This window comes from Achroia grisella, unplaced genomic scaffold (genome assembly GCF_030625045.1).
Source record: "Achroia grisella isolate CSIRO2021 unplaced genomic scaffold, CSIRO_AGI_Agris_v1 utg149, whole genome shotgun sequence".
NCBI lineage: Eukaryota > Metazoa > Arthropoda > Insecta > Lepidoptera > Pyralidae > Achroia > Achroia grisella.
The window spans coordinates 5,073,189-5,094,751 of NW_026712644.1; positions in this window are offsets into that span (position 1 = coordinate 5,073,189).

The following is a 21,563-nucleotide window of genomic DNA, read 5'->3' on the forward strand; positions in this document are numbered from 1 at the left end:
AAATTCACCAGGAATTTACCACGATGGTTTCCAGGGGGAACCCCGTGGAGGTCGACCTAATAAGGTACATTGCAAGCAATGGTTATCAATCCACATTACTAATAATCCACTCGGACAATGCAAACTAGATGCCGGTGTGCAAGTGCAGCCAGCCGAGCGGCACGGACGGTTTTACAATACAGACCAACAACAGCACCCAAAGGGGGCATTATATTTCCTTTAATCAAAGATAATGGATCAACAGATCAATGATGTTTGAATGTTTACGTAAACATGGAGGGAGGGGGTAGGGGGCTGTTCAAGTATTACGTAAGCAGATTTATCACAATTATTTACCCCCATCCCCCGTTGTCAGCAAAAGTAAGCAAAGCTCTTACCCCCTCCACCCATGCTTACGTAAACATCTCTCAATTAATGTATTGTTTTTTTAGCAAAGACAATGTGAGGGTTGCCATTCGTGTAAAAAAGTAAATTACGACCGATGACGTAATCATCATACAGACTCCCCCACCCCCATGTCATCCAAAATAAGCAAAGAAAAGACCCCCCCGCCCCCCTATAGTGCTTACGTAATACTTGAACGGCCCCTAGGAGCTTTGCCTACTTTTGCTGAGAAGGGGGATGGGGGTAAATAATTGTAATAAATCTGCTTACGTAATACTTGAACGACACAAATGTAATGGAAACCTACTCATGGCACGTCTATTCCGGTCGAAGGCTGCTCGTATAATGGCTTTTTTGTCCGAGTCACTGTTCATAGAACGCCATTTTGTGCCCCAATTATCTTAAAATCCTAAAGTGATAACAATAGAAATATTGTGAAATTCTACATTTCGAGAAAATAAAACATTTTACAAATTTATGAATGTACCGTCTACATTTTCTGTTGGTCTGTGTACAGTAATTAACAATCTCGGGAACCGGTCCGCATGCATTCACCGGCTAACTGTATGTTTGTTTGTGTGCTATATTATGTTGGTCGCGATTCCGATATGGTCATTGTCCGTAATAGGAAATATTTATAGAACGACATAGAAACGGTCACATAGGCTACAGTATTCGTTTACCATCAGATGGGCCGTATGCTTGTTTACCACCTACGTAGTATAAAAAAAATAAACACTTTGTATAGTCATCTGACGTTTAAGAAAGTACCAGGACAACATGAACTTGTAGATAGTTTAATATGACAGGCAATTACAGAGTTGTATCACGGGAGTCACATGATAACGTGATGTCCGTAGTGTTCAAGGGGCGACGGTTACCACTTACCATCAGGCAAGAATGGTAAAGCGTACCGTTTACTTCAAATATCAATATTACATTGAAAGTACCAGAACAACATGAACTAGCTAGTAGTTATTATACCAGGCCCCTCTTCCCTACGGGGCACACAGGGCACGTTCCCAGGGCCCCGCGATGACTTAGGGTCATTCCATTACCATTGGAATGGCAACAAATGAGTACCTCAAGCGTACAGTACTTCAAAACTGATTCTTATTCAGCAATATAACAATGAATGTACCAGGACATCATAAACCTGTAGATAATTTAATATAGCAGGAAATTATAGAGTTGTATCACGGGCGTCACATGATAACGTGATGTTCGTGGTGTTTTTTGTTTTTAGTGGATGATAATGAAATGGTGCACCCGCCTGCGCTAACGGTTTACGCTGGCGGGGCACCAGTGGAGGATGATGGGATGAGCATGAGGTCAGGTCAGTTAGCACATCGTGACAAATTCACCAGGAATTTAACACGAGAAAGGTCGAATTTCGATTCGTCGAATCCAACTCGGATGGGCAGCGTTCGGGAAGCTCCGATATATCTTTTCGTCCAAATTTCCGAAGTGTCGCAAGACGAAGGTTTACGACCAATGTGTGGTGCCAGTGATGACTTACGGAACAGAGACGTGGTCGCCAACTATAGGTCCCATCAACAAGCTCTGAGTCACTCAGAGGGCAATGGAGAGGGCTATGCTCAGAGTTACTCTGCGTGATCGAATCAGAAATGAGGAGATCCGCAGAAGAACCAGAGTGACCGACATAGCCCGAAGAATTGCGACTCTGAAGTGGCAATGGGCAGGGCACATAGCTCGTAGGACAGATGGCCGTTGGGGCAGTAAAGTCCTCGAGTGGCGACCACGGACCGGAAGACGCAGTGGGAAGGCCCCCAGCAAGGTGGACCGACGATCTGGTCAAGATCACTAGAAGGCATTGGATGCGAGCAGCGCAGGACCGATCGTCGTGGAAATCTTTGGGGGAGGCCTATGTCCAGCAGTGGACGTCTTCCGGGCTGCGATGATGATAATGATGATGATGATAAATTCACCGGGAATTTATCATGTCCGTAGTGTTTAGGCGGCGGTTACCATCCACCACTTACCATCTAGGCAAGAAATAATCATATTCTCATACATCAATATTACAATGAAAGTACCAGGACAACATGAACTTGTAGATAGTTGCTATAACTAGAAATTATAGAGTTGTACCATGTGCGTCACATGATAACGTGATGTTCGCATGTTCATGATTATAGGCGACGGTTACCACTTACCATCTGGCAGGAATGGTAACAATAGTACAATCAAGCGTACTGTTTATTTCAAACTAGCCACTCGCCCCGACTTTGCACGGGTGTACATGTATTATACATATAAACCTTCCCTTGAATCACTCTATCTATTTAAAAAACCGCTTCAAAATCCGTTGCGTAGTTTTATAGATTTAAGTATACATAGTGACGGACAGACAGCGACAGCGACTTTGTTTTATACTATGTATGTAATGATATAACAATGAAAGTACCAGGACAACATAAACTTATAGACAGTGAAATTACAGGATAAGAGGCGTGATCTTAGTGCTCTGGATTGTCAACGCATAAATGGTATCACGGTATCACGGTCGTCACGTGATAACGTGATGTCAGTAGTGCTGTTCATGTACATATACTGTGTTAACATAAACATATCAAAGCAAACAATTTAATCCAATAACGTCAGTAACGCAGGTCAATGCACCGCGGGTGTTTGTTCATCACTTGAGCGGTCAGCTGCGAATTGTCGCTTTATTGCATGTTTGTTTATTGATATTCGTATTAGTAGATATTTATTCCGTATCTTGGAACCTTGGTAGCGGGTAACATTTATATTCATGAGTATGATTGTGTGTTTTCTATATATCTAAATATATATAACTCAAAGGTGACTGACGTAGTGATCTATCAACGCACAGCCCAAACCACTGGACGGATGGGGATGAAATTTGGCATGCAGGTAGATGTTATGACGTAGGCATCCGCTAAGAAAGGATTTTGATTAATTCTACCCCCAAGGGGATAAAATAGGAGAAGAAAGTTTGTATGAAACTTTGTCAATTTTAAGCCGATCGGGCTGAGACTTTGCATGCATATGCTATGACGTAGGCATCCCCTAAGAAAGGATTTTGATAAATTCATGTCCTAAGGGGATAAATTAACGCGAGCGAAGCCGCGGGCAAAAGCTAGTATTATATACTAGCTGACTCACGTAACTTCGTCTTCATCAGACTTACTTGACATTTATTATTATACTAACTACTCGCCAAATATCTAAATATATATACCTTTGAGTTATATATATTTAGATAGATTTTCCTCTAGAATACTCGTATCTATTAAAAAACACCGCTTCAAAATCCGTTGCGTAGTTTTAAAGATTTAAACATACATAGAGACAGACAGCGACAGCGACTTTGTTTTATACTATGTAATGATGATTTCATGCAGCTCAGTGCAGTATCAACTTTATCATCTTCACTGCTGATAACTCAACGACCACTCCTTGAAGTTACGCATACCACGTTATAGGAAATCACATTTAATTCAATTCAATTCAATTCAAAATATCTTTATTTGTAGGTCTATTACATACTCTTATGATATGTCAAATCTACCGTCAGTTCGGAATGATATCGAGATGAGAAGAACTGAAGACAAGAACAAGAAACTCAGCTCGTATTCTTTTCAAATAATAGTGGAACATGTTTATGATAAATACAGTTATTAAAATTCAAATTTGGGAGAATAGAGTGACCACCAGCATATGCTATCGCAAAGAACAAAAAATTTAATCAGTGTTCACATGTTTCTTATAACAACATACGATCGCGATGGATTAAATTAATTTATTGTGGGTTTTGGACTTGTCAGGTGCCACCTGTGGCAAAGATCAAATTCAAATTCAAAAATCATTTATTCATGTAGGACATTTTAGCCGCTTATGAACATCAATTTTTTAACATTATAATTACCGTTCAGTTCGGTATATCGAATTGAGAAGAACTGACAAGAAACTCAATTGAATCTTTTTTTTAAAGCCAGTTTATTTACAATGTATATTTATATAGGTATCTATGTCGAACATTAAATGAAAATCCAGTGCATGAACAACTATTGCCATGCACACTCGTCATTCAAGTAATCGTTTAGTGAGTAATAGGCTTTGATAAGTAAATATGATTTAACAGATGTTTTGAATTTATTTAAGGGTAATTCCAATATATCCTTTGGATACCAAAGGATATTATCCGAAACTTTTATTTCGGATTCGGTTACGGTTACGAATATTTTTTTTATATCGGATATCCGTATAGTTATATATATATCCGTATACGGACCGGAAGACGCAGCGTGGGAAGGCCTCCAGCAAGGTGGACCGACGATCTGGTCAAGATCGCTGGAAGGCATTGGAAGCGAGCAGCGCAGGACCGATCGTCGTGGAGATCTTTGGGGGAGGCCTATGTCCAGCAGTGGACGTCTTCCGGGCTGCGATGATGATGATGATGATGATCGGTATAGTTAATAATTTAATATCATAGTTATTTATTATAATATTATTATTATTTTTGTTATTTTTCCTCTCAATTTTCGCCGGTAATCTTGGTATGTACGGGCTTTTTTTTTTACTTTGAGAAAATCCCTCATGGAGACCCGCCGGCCCCGGAGGAAGCCCGCGGGTACTGTGAGACTCCTACTCACTAAAAACTCCAAGGTATCCCTACGAAGCGCCTATAGCCGGAGTCGCAGGATCAAATGTCAGTCCACCGCAACTCCGGCGGCGTCGGCCCTCTTTAGTTTGTTTAGGTGAATATATATATGTAATATAATGTTATCTGTGCTATAATATAAATGTTGGCGTAATCTGTTTGTAGAAATTTTCTAACAATGCGGCATGTGTTTAGAACTACAGCCTTCTGTAGTTGGCAGTATATATTAGGGGGCATGTTCAGGGTGTATGGATGTATCTGTTTCGGTATGACACCTGTACTTGAAAGGTCAATTGGGACTATTGTTACTTTTTGAAAGTGCCAGAGTCGAGTTATTTCAGTTTGTAATTCTTTATATTTTGCTATTTTTTCGGCTATCGTATTTTGCAGGTTGTGTGTGTTGGGGACAGCGATATCATTTATTACAAATATATTATTATTATTATTATAATAAATAGTTAATAATAATAATAGGAACTTCCTTACATCCCTGCAATAATGGTTGTATTCGAAATTTTTGGTGCAAATACGATTTTGGCGCGAACTGCATAATGGGAAGAGGCAAGCATGAGCAAGAATAAGGTTATATTCCAAATTTTTGGGGCAAACACGATTTTGGCCCGACCTGCGTAATGAGGAACACGATTTTGGCGCGAACTGCATAATGGAAACAGGTGAGGATGAGGAAATAATGTTGTATTCGAATTTTTTGGCGCCAACTGCGTAACGGGAAGAAGGGGGAATGAAGAAGAGAGAAATTTTTGACACTAAGGCGCGAACTGCATAATGGAAAGAGGTGAGCATGAAGAAAGAAGAAGGTACTCGAAATTTTTGGCGCCAACACGTTTTTGGCGCCAAATGCGTAACGAGAAGAGGGGAGGACGAAGAAATGAGAAATTTTTGGCGCGTACCTACACGATTATGGCGCGAACTTTGCCCTTCTAGGTAAAATCAGAGACAATCGCGAACATATAAATGTTACGAATCACGATATAGGCATGTCAACACACTCGTACGCGCCACTATCGCTCCGTACAGATAAAACTTCCATAGTAATCTTGCATGTACATCACTTACAATGATAATGTTAAAATAGTTTTAACAATTCAATGTTCATAATTTTTTTTGTGTAGGGAAAGGCAAAAGGACTAAGCGTATACAGCCATAGTTTTCGGTTGTTAATGAATTTGTAAAAAGAAATGCATGCAATAAATTTTCACTCGTACACGCCATTATCGGTCCGTAAAACTTCCATAGTAATCTTGTACACTTACAATGATAATGTTAAAATAGTTTGAACAATTTAATGTTCATAATGGTTTTTTTTATTCGGCTCCTCCCGTTTCGATGAAAGGCAAAAGGACTCTGCCTATACAGCTTTATTTAGTGTATTTATTTGACAACAAATAGTAATTATATAAATCTATAAATATACAAATAAACGCATTTTTTCAACAGACAATTAGTGCAGATTTTTACATAATGAGCCTGGTGGACGTAAATAAAACTACTAGTTAAAAAAAATGCGATAAACTTAAAAAATAAATAGCTTTCTTATGAATAAAATTCCCGCCAAAAAGTCAGCCATCTTTTTTTTGCCGGCAAAGTACAGAAATGTATTGGATGGGATGACGGATGTCAAATCTAAACACAGATTAAGGCTATAAGAACGAAACTTGACGTATGCTCTGTGGACCATAGGGGATCTTTATTATTTTTCATCTGTGGTATCGTCAGCTTGTTTGTTATTCCTACTTATTTTTTTTTATTCTTTATTGCACTGTAAAAAGTGTACAAGAGGCGAGCTTAATACCATAAGTATAGCATTCTCTACTACATACTATAGAATGCTATAACAACAAAATAACAACAAATATAAATATTTGTTGTTATTTTTTTTATTCAAAGAGGAAATGCAAAGTACGCTCTCCTGTATCTCTTTTGTTTGACTGTATTCATATCTATTCCAAAAAACAGCAATATTCATAATATTAATACTAGATTTAAAGACAAACTTGCTGTCCCCAAGTATCGTTTAGAAAAAGTCAATAGGTCTTTTATGGGAATAGGTATAAAATTTTACAATAAGATACCAAAGGATATATTGGAATTACCGTTAAATAAATTCAAAACATCTGTTAAATCATATTTACTGAGCAAGGCCTATTACTCACTAAACGATTACTTAAATGACGAGCGTGCATGGCAATAGTTGTTCATGCACTGGATTTTCATTTAATGTTAGACATAGACACCTATATAAATACCTATGCATTGTAAATAAACTGGATGTAAAACAAAGTAATTCAATTGAGTTTCTTGCCAGTTCTTCTCAATTGGATCTATATACCGAACTGGACGGTAGGGAAAAAAATAAAATTATAATGTAAAAACTTGACGTTCATAAGCGGCTAAAATGTCCTACATGAATAAATGATTTTTGAATTTGAATTTGAATATTATTGCCTTGTCATTTGTGTACTATTTCTATTTTAGCTCAATGTATGCATGTATATTAATTTATATCAATTTATTATATATTTAATATTATACCATATCATAAATCGTGTACAACACAGCAATACATCACCCCAGCTCTTGTGCTGAAAAACAGCGTTGCAGCGCTCCAGCCCCTGCAGCATTACGCTGAGCACAGACCTATTCCGTATGCTTCCACAGACCTTCACATGCACACGCGCATACACGTAATTTGTGTACTATTTTTTTTTTGTTATCGTCGCACTGTTTGTTATTTTTTTTTTTTTGTTTGCTTAATGTGTGTTTTAGTTTTTTTTCTACTGAAGAAATATCATATCAAAGAGAACTGCGTCCATACAGCTGTTTTTCCAGCGCGTGAGGTTCTAACATCAGAATTAAAGTGGTGTGCTAAATCATTAGATCACCGAAGCCATTTTTTCGTTTTAGAGGTCGGTTTATTATTTCAGAAATATTTTCCCAGAAAAAGGCAAAGAAACTATTTTTTTTTTATAACACAGGGAACAAACGAGCGTACGGCTCACCTGATGGTAAGTGATTACCGCCGCCCATGAGCACCCGCAACACAAGGGGAATTGCAAGTACGTTGTCGGCCTTTTAAAAAGGAATAAGCTCTTTTCTTGAAGGTTTCAATATCGTATCGGTTCGGAAATACCATTGCTGGAAGGTGATTCCACAATGTGGTTGTGCGAGGCAAAAAGTTTCAAGAAAACCGCACTGTGGAAGACCGCCATTCATCCAGATGATCAGGATGGTATTTCAGTTCCTGGCGGGTGGTACGGTGGTGAAACTCAGCAGCTGGTATTAATCCGAACAATTCCTCAGAACACTCCCCGTGATATATGCGGTAGAAAATGCACAGAGATGCAATATCTCGCCGCAAAGCCAATGGGTCGAGTCTGTCACATAGACGTTGATTACCAATGATTCTGGCTGCTCGGTTCTGAATGCGGTCAAATGGAAGTAGCTGGTATTGTGGTGCTCCCGCCCAGAGATGAGAACAGTATTCCATATGCGGCCGGATCTGCGCCTTGTATAATTGCAAGCGATGGGCCGCCGTGAAATACCGTCCCACTCTACTGAGCACACCAAGCTTTTTTGATGCTATATATTTTTATATGCCTCTAATGCAAATATTTTATATAATTACTACTTTCTATACTTGGCGACCAAACATCGCAAGGCATCAGGTGTTTCTACGGAAAATACACGGGTCGGTACGTAACAAATACCAAAAAGTAGTATATCTAGTCTACAGACATTTTTTTTTGTAATCGTCGCACTGTTTTTTATTCTTTTTTTTGTTTGTTTAATGGGTGTTTTAGTTTTTTTTTTCTATTGAAGAAATATATCAAAGAGAACTGCGTGCATACAGCCATATTTTGTTTAAATGCTGTATGACATTTGCTTTTTTTTTGTTTGCTTAATGTGTGTTTTAGTTTTTTTTTTCTATTGAAGAAATATATCAAAGAGAACTGCGTGCATACAGCCATATTTTGTTTAAAAGCTGTATGACATTTGCTTTTTTTTTGTTTGCTTAATGTGTGTTTTAGTTTTTTTTTTCTATTGAAGAAATATATCAAAGAGAACTGCGTGCATACAGCCATATTTTGTTTAAAAGCTGTATGACATTTGTTTTTTTTTTGTTTGTTTAATGTGTGTTTTAGTTTTTTTTTCTACTGAAGAAATATATCAAAGAGAACTGCGTCCATACAGCCATATTTTGTTTAAAAGCTGTATGACAATTGCCTCTAATAAAATTATAACGTTCGTAATAAAATATGAAGATACAGGAAAAATTAGCATTAACCTACAACATATAAGGTATGTGAACTGAAGTGATATAACGGTGATGCATGCGATGATATCATAGACTGATCCGGTGCTGGTTGACATCATTGGTTGCAACCCAGCTGTAGTTTTTAACTTTATTTTTCTAAAATTAAATAATTTGTTAATCTGACTACTTTTAAGCCTAAGTTACATCTTATAATTCTAAATATTTAATTCAAAACAACATCTATTTAAAAGAGCAACACACAAGTTTCTCGCTCGTTCTTCTTGTGATGAGTCTGCGTTCCGAATGAGTGGTAGAATAAAAATATGACTATTCAAAAGTGCTTGTAATGAGTTTGTTTGAATAAAATTTTTGTTCATTATTATACTGGCTACTCGCTCTGGCTTCGATTTATTTTAGAAAAATAAAGTTAAATTCCACACTGACGTAGTCTCGGGAACAGTTAATAATATATATTAAAGACATTGTTACTGGACCGGGAACACAACTACTATTTTAATAAAAACCAAATACTAGTAAAACTGTGTATTCTTCCCAAAAGGGCTGACAGCGAGAAGAAACAAAACAATATAGTTAGTCAGTGACGTATAAAAAATAGACATAAAAAAAATATAAAGTTTTTAAAAAGAATGGTAGACAAGCTGCCAGTAACAGACATTAACTATATATTAGTCTCTATCGCTGCAATGTAACCAATGATATCAACCAACAGAAATATATATATATATAATAATCAATACATAGTATAAAACAAAGTCGCTGTCGCTGTCTGTCCGTCCCTATGTATGCTTAAATCTTTAAAACTACGCAACGGATTTTGAAGCGGTTTTTTAATAGATAGACTGATTCAAGAGGAATGTTTATATATATAATACATGTACACCCGTGTGAAGTCGGGGCGAGTAGCTAGTAAATTATATTTGTGTAAAGCCTACTTGTGTATCCATTAGTTTAAGTTATAAATTAATATTTTTTATCTGTGGTATGTAAGGTCGGGTACAGATAACTCTTATACATACCAACAAAAGCACGTACCAATGGCTCAAGGTTGAAATGATTCATCCCACAGCATTGTTTATTCAATACTAGCTACTGACCCCGGCTTCGCACGGGTGTACATGTATTATACATATAAACCGTCCTCTTGAATCACTCTATCTATTAAAAGAAACCGCTTCAAAATTCGTTGCGTAGTTTTAAAGATTTAAGCATACATAGGGACGGACAGACAGCGATTTTGTTTTATATTATGTAATGATGATAAGTATGATTATTCAAAAGTACTTAAATATAAGTTTATTTAAATAAAAAAATTCCATTTCATTCTTCCAACATCACTTAAACATTTTAATTCTTTTTTACAATAATAATATGTGAGTTTTTATCTATAGCCGGAAGTAAACTGGTCTCACAGCTTTGATAAAAAAAATATTATTACACAATATACATTTCGATTGTTATTTTTCTATTTGATATATGTATAGACAAAAGAATTTATACCATACAGCCTAATTTTGGAAAAATATTTTTACTCGAGCATATTCATTTCGATTGTTATTTTTCTATTTGATATATGTATAGACAAAAGAATTTATACCATACAGCCTAATTTTGGATAAAATATTGTTACAAAAGCATATTGCTTTCGGCTGTTATTTTTTTTTCTATTTGCTATTTGTATAGACAAAAGAATCTATACCACACAGCTTTTTCTAATTTTGGAAAAATATTTTTACTCGAGCATATTCATTTCGATTGTTATTTTTCTATTTGATATATGTATAAACAAAAGAATCTATACAATACAGTTTAATTTTGGAAAAATATAATTTCTCTTGTTTTTTTTTTATTTACTACATAGACAAAAGAATCTATATCATACAGCCTATTTTTGGGACGGTGATCATTCAGACTAATACCAATGACATTCCACAGATAAACATTTAAAGCGACAGATAACCATTCGCTTTACGAATAATCCTACGTAATGCAGTGGAAATATCTACTGCATTTACAGATAACATAAGCATTGATAACAATTCAATAGGTACTTACAATTAGGTCACCTTTTGATTAGCGATAAGTATAGTTCAGTTTACTGTATATATTAGTTACTTTGCTCCAGTAGGTTTTCTGCACAGAGCAATTAACATGTTTTGTAAGAGTTGGCGCCGCCGAAAATTGGATCTGTGCTGTTCTAATACAGAAATTACATAATTTCACACAAAAATAGTTTTTTTCAAAGCGTACTTGCATATGCAAAATTCCCTAAAATATAGTCGAGCGCAGTGATGGCTGGCTCATCCGTCATACTCGTGAACGAGTGCTGCTTGTAGGGACTTGTCTGCTCTTATCACTACGACTGATTTAATCTTATTGTGTTTTTATATTTGAGCCTAAATAAATTAGTGCTGGTTGGTAGTTTGTATTCACACGTTTCGAATTATATAATGTGAACTTACAAAGATTATTATTGAAACCAACCAGCACTATTTTATTTATATGTTACACACAGATATTATAAACACAAATTGAGAAGTTAAACGTAATAATTATTTGCTCTGTGGTAATAATGTTAAATCATAGTGATTACTTGCTCAAGGATTAAATCTTTAGCTGTAGACACTTCGCTTTATCTAAACCGAAAGTATGCTGTAAATGTGACATAAAACAAATTATGTGACATTAATGTGACACTAATGTGACATGACGTAACAGACTCACGTAAAGTGTATTATCATTTTGCAAATAATTTCTATTTTTAGTCGAGTCAAATGAGCCGAAGTAATACCAGTTTCCGAAACCACAAATCAGGGGTGGCAATCACCGCCGTCGTAAACTAGACTGGGGCCCTTGGGCACCCAATAATACGGGGCCCTTTTGGAAAGTAAAAAAAAATACTCATTAGGTAAGAACATAGGTTTAGGCGTAGTAATCGGTATAATGGCGTAGTATATGCCTTGTGAATACCTTTTGATAACATTACTGATTTGTGACAAAAGTGTAGTAGTTGTGTAGTGCCCGACAAAAATCTTTTGAGAATAAATGTGTGAGAAAAATTGTCAGTCCTTCGGGGGGGCCCTGAGAATGCGGGCCCTGGGCACGGGCCCCGTATCCTCTTATGGTAAAGACTGTATTGGTGCCAATCTTACGTGAAAATTTGGACAGAGTACCGAATCGTCATCTGCTTCTTCCTATCCCATTTATTTGTGGTCGTAATATGTTTTTCTCTTCCATTTCTGTTCGCAGTCATCTCGTTATTTACTCCCTCTCTTACCATATCATCTTTCACACAGTCCATCCATCTCTTTCGGCCTTCCTCTGCCCTTATAACCATCCACATTCATATGTAACACCTTCCTTTAAATATGATCTTCATTCTTACACATTACATGTCCATACCACGACATACGATTACTCTTCAACCTCTCCGACACCGGCGCCACTTTCATACTTTCCCTAATGTATTCATTGGGAGGAAAGGTAATGTGGACTGATGATCCTATTAGAAATAGAAATAGAAATAATCTATATTCAAATAAACTCATTACAAGCACTTTTGAATAGTCATATTTTGATTCTACCACTCATTCGGAACGCAGACTCATCACAAGAAGAACGAACGAGAAACTTGTGTGTTGCTCTTTTTAATAGATGTTTTTTTTTATATAAATAATTACAGTATAACAAGTAAGAGGCATGCGATAATCAACATAGAAGTCGCTACGCACTCATTATTAATGTAATCAGATAATATTGTCAGTGCTATGGATTTAAAGTTTTTCTATAAAAACATTATTATCGTTAACAAATTCTTCAATTTTATAGTAAGCTTTTTTGCAAAGGAACTGTTTTATTTGACATTTAAATCTTTTTTCTGGCAGATTTATAACAGACTCTGGTATTTTGTTGTAAAACCTTACGCAATTGCCATAAAACGAATTGCTAACTTTAGCCAAACGACATTTAGGTAAAATCAGTTTGTTATTGTTACGTAAGCTTGTGATCCGATTGCTAGCAATGTACCATGTCAGGTTGACATCCACGCGTCCCCTGGAAACCATCGTGATTGATTCCTGGTGAATTTGTCACGATGTGCTAACTGACCTGACCTCATGCTCATCTTATCATCCTCCACTGGTGCCCCGCCAGCGTAAACCGTTAGCGCAGGCGGGTGCACCATTACATTATCATAAAAAAAAATTTTTCATTCTTTATCTTATCCATTCTTCTCACACATACGAAATATTACCGACTAAAGACTCATCATAACCGTTAAAGACTATTATATACGCGGTCAGAGAATTTACAATTTTACAATATGTTTGACTTATTCGAAAATACTTTAAGGTTGGCAACCCTGCCGCAAATAAAAAAAAAGTCAACGCATTTGTCTTTGTCTCGAACGCTGAATAGATTTGAATTTAGAACCGAGAGCTTGCGACCCACCAAACTGGTTACGCGGACCGTAGACACGTCGTATTGTGTACTTTTAAAAAAATTTGTCCGTTTTGTCACCGGTCCTAAGAATAATGACTTAATGAATTTCTTCACTTTCGATTTTATATCTAATAATAATATATATATAGTGGTGCTCGTAGATTCTGCCCGCATTGTACGCCGGTTTCTGTCCCCGGGGCCCTGAACCCCGGCCGACTGTGCTTCTGCCGGGGGTATGTTGCCATCTCCTCTCCTTAAGAGGGGAGATGAGAATTTTTGGAAAAAAAAAAGATAATAATAATATTATCTCGTCTACAGATGTCATCCCAGCATCCGTACACACTAGCCTCAAGATATTACAACTTCACCCACTTACTTTCATCCTTCTCCAAAAAGCTGTAATACTAAACACTTGTAGAATAGTCCGCAAATTTTTGTCTTCCACTTAAAAATTCTGCATCCTCATCATTCATCATTTATACTGTCATTGTTTGGTGATTTTTACCCGCAATGATACGGCTATTACCCCATCAAAAGGTATATAATATATATATAAAGAAATAATAATAATAATCTCAGGACAATTCACACAGCGTCATCTAGACCCAAGTTAAGCTAGCTAAAGCTTGTGTTATGGGTACTAGATTACTAATACAAATACATAAATATTTTTTTGTAAATACATACATATTATACTTAGAAAACACCCAGACCGATACAAACAATCATACTCATGAATACAAATGTTTGTGCCGAGCGAGGAATCGAATCTGCGACCATCGGTCGTAAAGCGGTGTGCTAGACCGCTAGATTCGATTTCTCACTCTGCAGTCTAGCGGCACAACGCCTTACTTCGATAGTCGCGGGTTCGATTCCTCGCACGGTACAAACATTTGTATTCATGAGTATGATTGTTTGTATCGGTCTGGGTGTTTTCTATATATAATATGTATTTACGTAAAAAAAACTATATCTATGTCTTATATATAAAATTCTCGTGTCACAGTTTTCGTTCCCATACTCCTCCGAAACGGCTTGACCGATTCTCATGAAATTTTGTGAGCGTATTGAGTAGGTCTGAGAATCGGCCAACATCTATTTTTCATCCCCCTAAATGTTAGGGGTAGTCCACCCCTATTTTTTTTTATTTTAAGGCAAAACAACGTTTGCTGGGACAGCTAGTATTTATATATATATATATATTTATATTTCAGTTGTCTAGTACCCATAACACAAACTTTAGCTAGCTTAACTTGGGTCTAGATTAGAAAATGACCCGGCAAATGTTATTGTACCATATAAATTAGAGTATTAATATTGCTATTAAAAAACAAGGGTTGATTGTGAAGATTTAAGGGTGTAATAATTTTTTAATTAAAATAAAATAAAAACTTTGAACAAAATATAAAAATTTGGAGTGGAACATAATTATAACAATAGTTTATTATTTAATGTAATATTATTTAATTTAAGCACTTATTAACAACAGTTTTACGTCTTAGACATAAGCACAAAATTTCATAAAAATCGGTCAAGCCGTTTCGGAGGAGTTACTTTATAAACACTGTTACACGAGAATTTTATATACAACTATACATATAAATAAAATTGGAGTGTCTGTTTGTAATATTGAAATAACCGTTTTTTACTACGTGAATATGAATAACATTTTTTACTATTTTTGTCTGTCTGTCTGTTCCTGCTAATCTCTGAAATGGCTGGCCCGATTTTGACGTGACTTTTATTACTCGATGGATTTATATTACTTTGTTTAATTCCGCCATTTTTATTGGCAGGTAGTAAGAAAGGATTTTAATAAATTTCACCCCTAAGGGGATAAATTAACGCGAGCGAAGCCGCGAGAAAAATGTTGTATATATATAAAATTCTGAGTCGGTCGGTCTGTTATAAATTGGGTCATTGTAAATATTACAACCACATTAAGTGCTCATTAAGATAAGAAAAGATCGTTTCTGTTGGAAATTATCATTGCATGCGTTCAAAGGCCAATTATTCAATTATTAAATATTCAAAGTAGCCTAAGTTACTCCTTGTTACATCAGTTACCTTCCAAAAATAGTCCCGTCAAAATCGGTCCACCCATTTCAGAGATTAGCCGGAACAAACTGACAGTCAGAAATTAGTATAAAATGTCATTTCGGTGCATATACCGTATTTATATTCATATGCATGTAGTAAAAAACGGTTATTTCAATATCACAAACAGACACTCCAATGTATAAATGTATAATTTATATAAATATAAGAGAATAGAAACCAACTGAAATCGTGTGTAGTTCACACACGCTTGTTGTTTCCTATTCTCGTTGTCCCGCTCGCTCGCGCCTCTCGCTCGCACACCGATTAGGTGAATTTCAAGGTCACACCGAACATGCCTTCTACGGATTTAAATTTATAAATTTAAACATGGAATCACACGTTCCATTGTGGTTACGCGATGATAACGCGGCCGTCGGCTAAAAGAAAAAAAAAAGAACGCGGCAGTTGAAATTCGAATTTCGCGTTCTAAAAAACGACGCCGGCACAGACTAACGTCTGGAGCGTAGAATATTTTATATGTTTAGTTACAGTTCGTTATTTGTGTATATATTAAAAAACTAATTTATGGTTTATTTATGCATTTTTTTAATTTGTACTTGCCGTAGACCCCTTGCCATATTTTTCGGTTTTAGGTAGCCCCCCATTCTTACATTGTATTGATTATTTGTAAATTTCTAACTGTAGTAAAGTTTAGTGTTAAAATCATAAAGTAAAAATAACAAGATGACCTCTGTCGTAGACCCCTGCAGTTTGTCATAGACCCCTGGGAGTCGATATAGACCACTTGGGGAATCATTGGTTTATAGTTTTTGTTATGATAACAAATCAGTGTTGGTCACGATGAGTTAAAAACGAGTTTCACGTAAGTGGACGAACTAGTTTAGTGGGTTGACTTGTGACATTGTCAACTTGCGTCCTAAAAATAGGAACGGCCCATCCATGTGACATTCTTACATGTGTGGCCGTTCAAGTATTACGTAAGCAGATTTATTATAATTATTTACCCCCATCCCCCTTGTAAGCAAAAGTAAGCAAAGCTCTTACGCCGCCATGATTACGTAAACATTTTTCAATTAATGTATTGTTTTTTAGCAAAGACAATGTGAGGGTTGCCATTCGTGAAAAAAAGTAAATGACTACCGATGACGTCATCATCATCTAGACTCCCCCACCCATGTCATCCAAAATAAGCAAAGCAAATACCCGCCCCCTATTATAATAGAATAGAATAGAAAATCATTTATTCAAATAAACTTACATTGAAGCACTTTTGAATAGGCATCACATTTTTTTTAATCTACCGCTCGTTCGGAAAGCTGTCTCATCACGAGAAGAACGAGCAAGAAACTTGCGTGTTGCTCTTTTAAATAATATTATTATTACTTTACATTTTTAAGTTGAAGTGTGTGAATACAAACTACCGATTAGCACTAATTCAATTAAATAATCAAATAGAAAAAAATATTGAATGTATAACCAACTGGTTAAACAATTAATAAGAGGAAATCAGTCATAGTGATTAGAGCAGACCAGTCCCTACAACCAGCACCCGTTCACGAGAATGATGGTGCTAACGTAATACTTGAACGGACCCTGTAGATATAGCGCCAACCGAACAATACATAGACAACGATATTGCACAAGTTGAATGAACTAGTGGTGTTCTGACTTGCAGTATAAGTTTATTAAACCACGAACCGTTACTCGTACTTATTAGTACCGATAAAATAACTAAAAGGTACTTCAGTACGCAATAAGCACTCACATATAATGGGCATTTATTTCTAAAATAAGTAAATCTAAATATATATAACTCAAAGATGACTGACTGACGTAGTGATTTATCAACGCACAGCCCAAACCACTGGACGGATCGGGCTGAAATTTGGCATGCAGGTAGATGTTATGACGTAGGCATCCGCTAAGAAAGGATTTCGATTAATTCCACCCCCAAGGGGATAAAATAGGGGATGAAAGTTTGTATCAAACTTTGTCAGTTTTAAACCGATCGGGCTGAGACTTTGCATGCATAAAGCTAATGACGTAGGCATCCTCTAAGAAAGTATTTTGATAAATTCCACCCCCAAGGGGATAAAATAGGGGATGAAAGTTTGTATCAAACTTTGTCAATTTTAAACCGATCGGGCTGAGACTTTGCATGCATAAAGCTAATGACGTAGGCATCCTCTAAGAAAGTATTTTGATAAATTCCACCCCCAAGGGGATAAAATAGGGGATGAAAGTTTGTATCAAACTTTGTCAATTTTAAACCGATCGGGCTGAGACTTTGCATGCATAAAGCTAATGACGTAGGCATCCTCTAAGAAAGTATTTTGATAAATTCCACCCCTAAGGGGATTAAGGCGAGCGAAGCCGCGAGCTAAAGCTAGTTTACGTATATTTACATGAAATATTGTGGTAATGAGGATGTCTGCAGCTCAATTATGATAAAATAAATATGCTCTATTAATCTATACATAGAATTAAGGAAAGTTTATATAAATATGTTATATGAGCCGCGGTTAGGTCGCCGAACAGGCAACACTAGGCTACCAAGTAGAGTCCCCAGATATTTTTCAGCCTATATATAGTTAAAAATTAATAATATTAAATAAGAAAAGTTGCGAGGTAACAGATTGAGCTGGTATGGGCATGTTATGTGGAGGAACGAGGATCATGTCTTATGGAAAGTGTATAATATGAATGTGGATGGATGTAAAGGGAGGGGACGCCCTAAGAAAAGATGGATGGATTGTGTGAAAGATGATATGAATAAAAGAAGAGTATGTTCAGATATGACGACCGATAGAGAGCAGTGGAAGAGAATGACATACTGCGACGACCCCAAATAATGGGATAAAGGCAAGGCAATGATGAATGATGATGTACCGTATTTATATTCATATGCATTAAAAAACGGTTATTTCAATATTACAAACAGACACTCCAATTTTATTTGTATGTATAAATTAAAAAAACACAAATATAAAAAACGCCGTTCAATTGCGAGGCTCATATAAGCTATGCAGTTTTTGAAGTCGGTCAACAAACAGACGGCGCCGCACCCGGACGGTCAAGGTCAGGGACGGTCGCGGGTTCAATCCCCGCGCTCCGGCAATGCATGACCGGCAATTAACCTTGTTTCGGGTATTGAATTGGTATAAGTACATAACTTTATTAAATTACTTTGATAAATAGAACTCTCAGTTTACCAGCATTATTTTTTGCAAACACAACCGTTTTTGATGATTCTTAAAATATCGGATACTAGTTATATATCTATTTATTTATTTATTAGCATACAAAACAGATTACAAACTATGTATGCCTAAGAGCTAAATTATATAGACGCATTCAATATACGCGAGATAATTAGATAAGGTTATATAATGAAAAGTAAACTAAACAGAAAATAATATATAACTACGTAATGTAGTGAATTATCATGTTAACAGAATTTTACTTAATTTAAAGAAAAAAAATTGGTACAATGTTAAATATAATTCGTCTCTTTACGGTGGAAATTTAATTGTCTCCGGAACTGGACCAGCGTTGAATGGAAAATATCTATATTTCTATTGGAGACAAGAATTTCATTGTATTGGCGACACATTCGAACTATTGTATTATAATAAGAAGTATTATTTGAGTAAACCTGAAGATAGAAGGTGTTATAATTACGTGATCTAAATCTCGTATTAAAGTTTATTATTAATATCATCATCGTTAGCCCACTACAGTCCAGGACATAGGCCTCTTCCAATGACTGGATTGCGAGAGGCCTATGTCCAGCAGTGGACTCTATAGGGTTCATGATGATGTACTGGACATGATTTTCAGCCAGTCTCTTCTAGTTATATAGTAATGTAACTAGTTTTTATCCACGACTTTGTTTGCTATATTGCGAAAGTCTCAGTGGATTACTGTGTTTTATAAATTGTTTCAACATGTGTATAGTTAACCCTGGCTTTGGAATGATGATCTCATTGCTAGCAATATACCAGGTTGACCTCCACGCGGTTCCCCCTGGAAACCATCGTGATAAATTCCTGGTGAATTGGTCACGATGTGCTAACTGACCTGAGCTCATGCTCATCTTATCATCCTCCACTGGTGCCCCGCCAGCGTAAACCGTTAGCGCAGGCGGGTGCACCATTACATTATCATCCATAAAAAAAACCTTGGGTTTTCATTAATAAATAAATATTTTTAGATTAAACATACTCTACGTCCATAGAGACACACAATCTACCGTCACTTCAAATTTGTTGAGAAACTCTTTTGATATTAATATATTTTCAGTTTTCTTGTATTCTGTATCTGTCACTTCACTGTCTACCATTTTACTATTAAAACATTTTTCCAGTTATAAATAGTTTAACAAACTGCCAGTCTGTAGTCAATTTGCCAGAAAAAAATTCAAATGTGTCATAAAATATTTTCTTTGTAAAAAGGCTTATTATAAAATTGAAGAATTTATAAATGATAATAATGTTTTTGTAGAAAATATCTAACTTAAAATTCATAGCGCTGACAATGTTATCTGATTGAACAGAGATTGAGTGCGTAGCGGTTTTTATGTTGATTGTCGCATGCCTAATCCTTGTTGTTAATTAAATATAAGTAAATCAATATTTATTTAAAAGAGCAACACACAAGTTTCTTGCTTATTCTTCTTGTGATGAATCTGCATTCCGAAAAAGCGAAGAATAAAAAAACTTGACTATTCAAAAGTGCTTATATTAAGTTTTTTTGAATAAAGATTATTTCTATTTCTATTTCTATTTCAAATTCAAATTCAATAATCATTTATTCATGTAGGACATTTTAGCCGCTTATGAACGTCAAATTTTTACATTCTAATTTTATTTTTTTTCCCTACCGTCCATTTAATTACACATTACTACAACAAAATTTCATATAGATCCGTCCAGCCGTTTAGTTGTCATGACATAACAAAGAGACAGACACTTAAGCAATTATCATATTAGTATCGTTGTTATAGAAAATGATTGCAAAGTAATTAATTTACAAAATAAATAAAAATTTTAAAACTGTTTAATTTATATTAATTAATATTGACAGCTTCGGTGGTCTAGTGGTTTAGCACACCGCTTTACTATCCGATGGTCGCGGGTTCGATACCTCGCACGGTACAAACATTTGTATTCATGAGTATGATTGTTTGTATCGGTCTGGGTGTTTTCTATGTATAATATGTATTTATTTACTAAAACAAATGTATCCATGTATTTATATAAGTTGTCTAGTACCCATAACACAAGCTCTGCTTAGCTTGGGACTAGATGGCGCTGTGTGAATTGTCCTCAGAATTATTATTATCATTTTTATTAAGTTATCGCATTTCATAAAATCCAGTTGAATAGTTACAAAACTAGGTACTGGTATTCGGTTTCGTTATAACCTAGTTACTGGACACTAGTCATTTATTTATTTATTTATTCTTTTGCACACAAATATGTATACATGGCGGACTTAATGCCTGATGGCATTCTCTACCAGTCAACAGTCTCGTTGATCAGAGATAGTATGACGGTGGACCCGCAGTAATCCGGCCCCTGTCTAATCCGGCCCCCCTTGTAATCCGACATTGTCTATTATTTGTTATTGAATATTACTTTGACAATATACTTCAGAGTGCATATACATACATACATATATAACACAGAATCTTATCACTGGATCTGTAATTTGTCGGATTACAAGATACTCTTT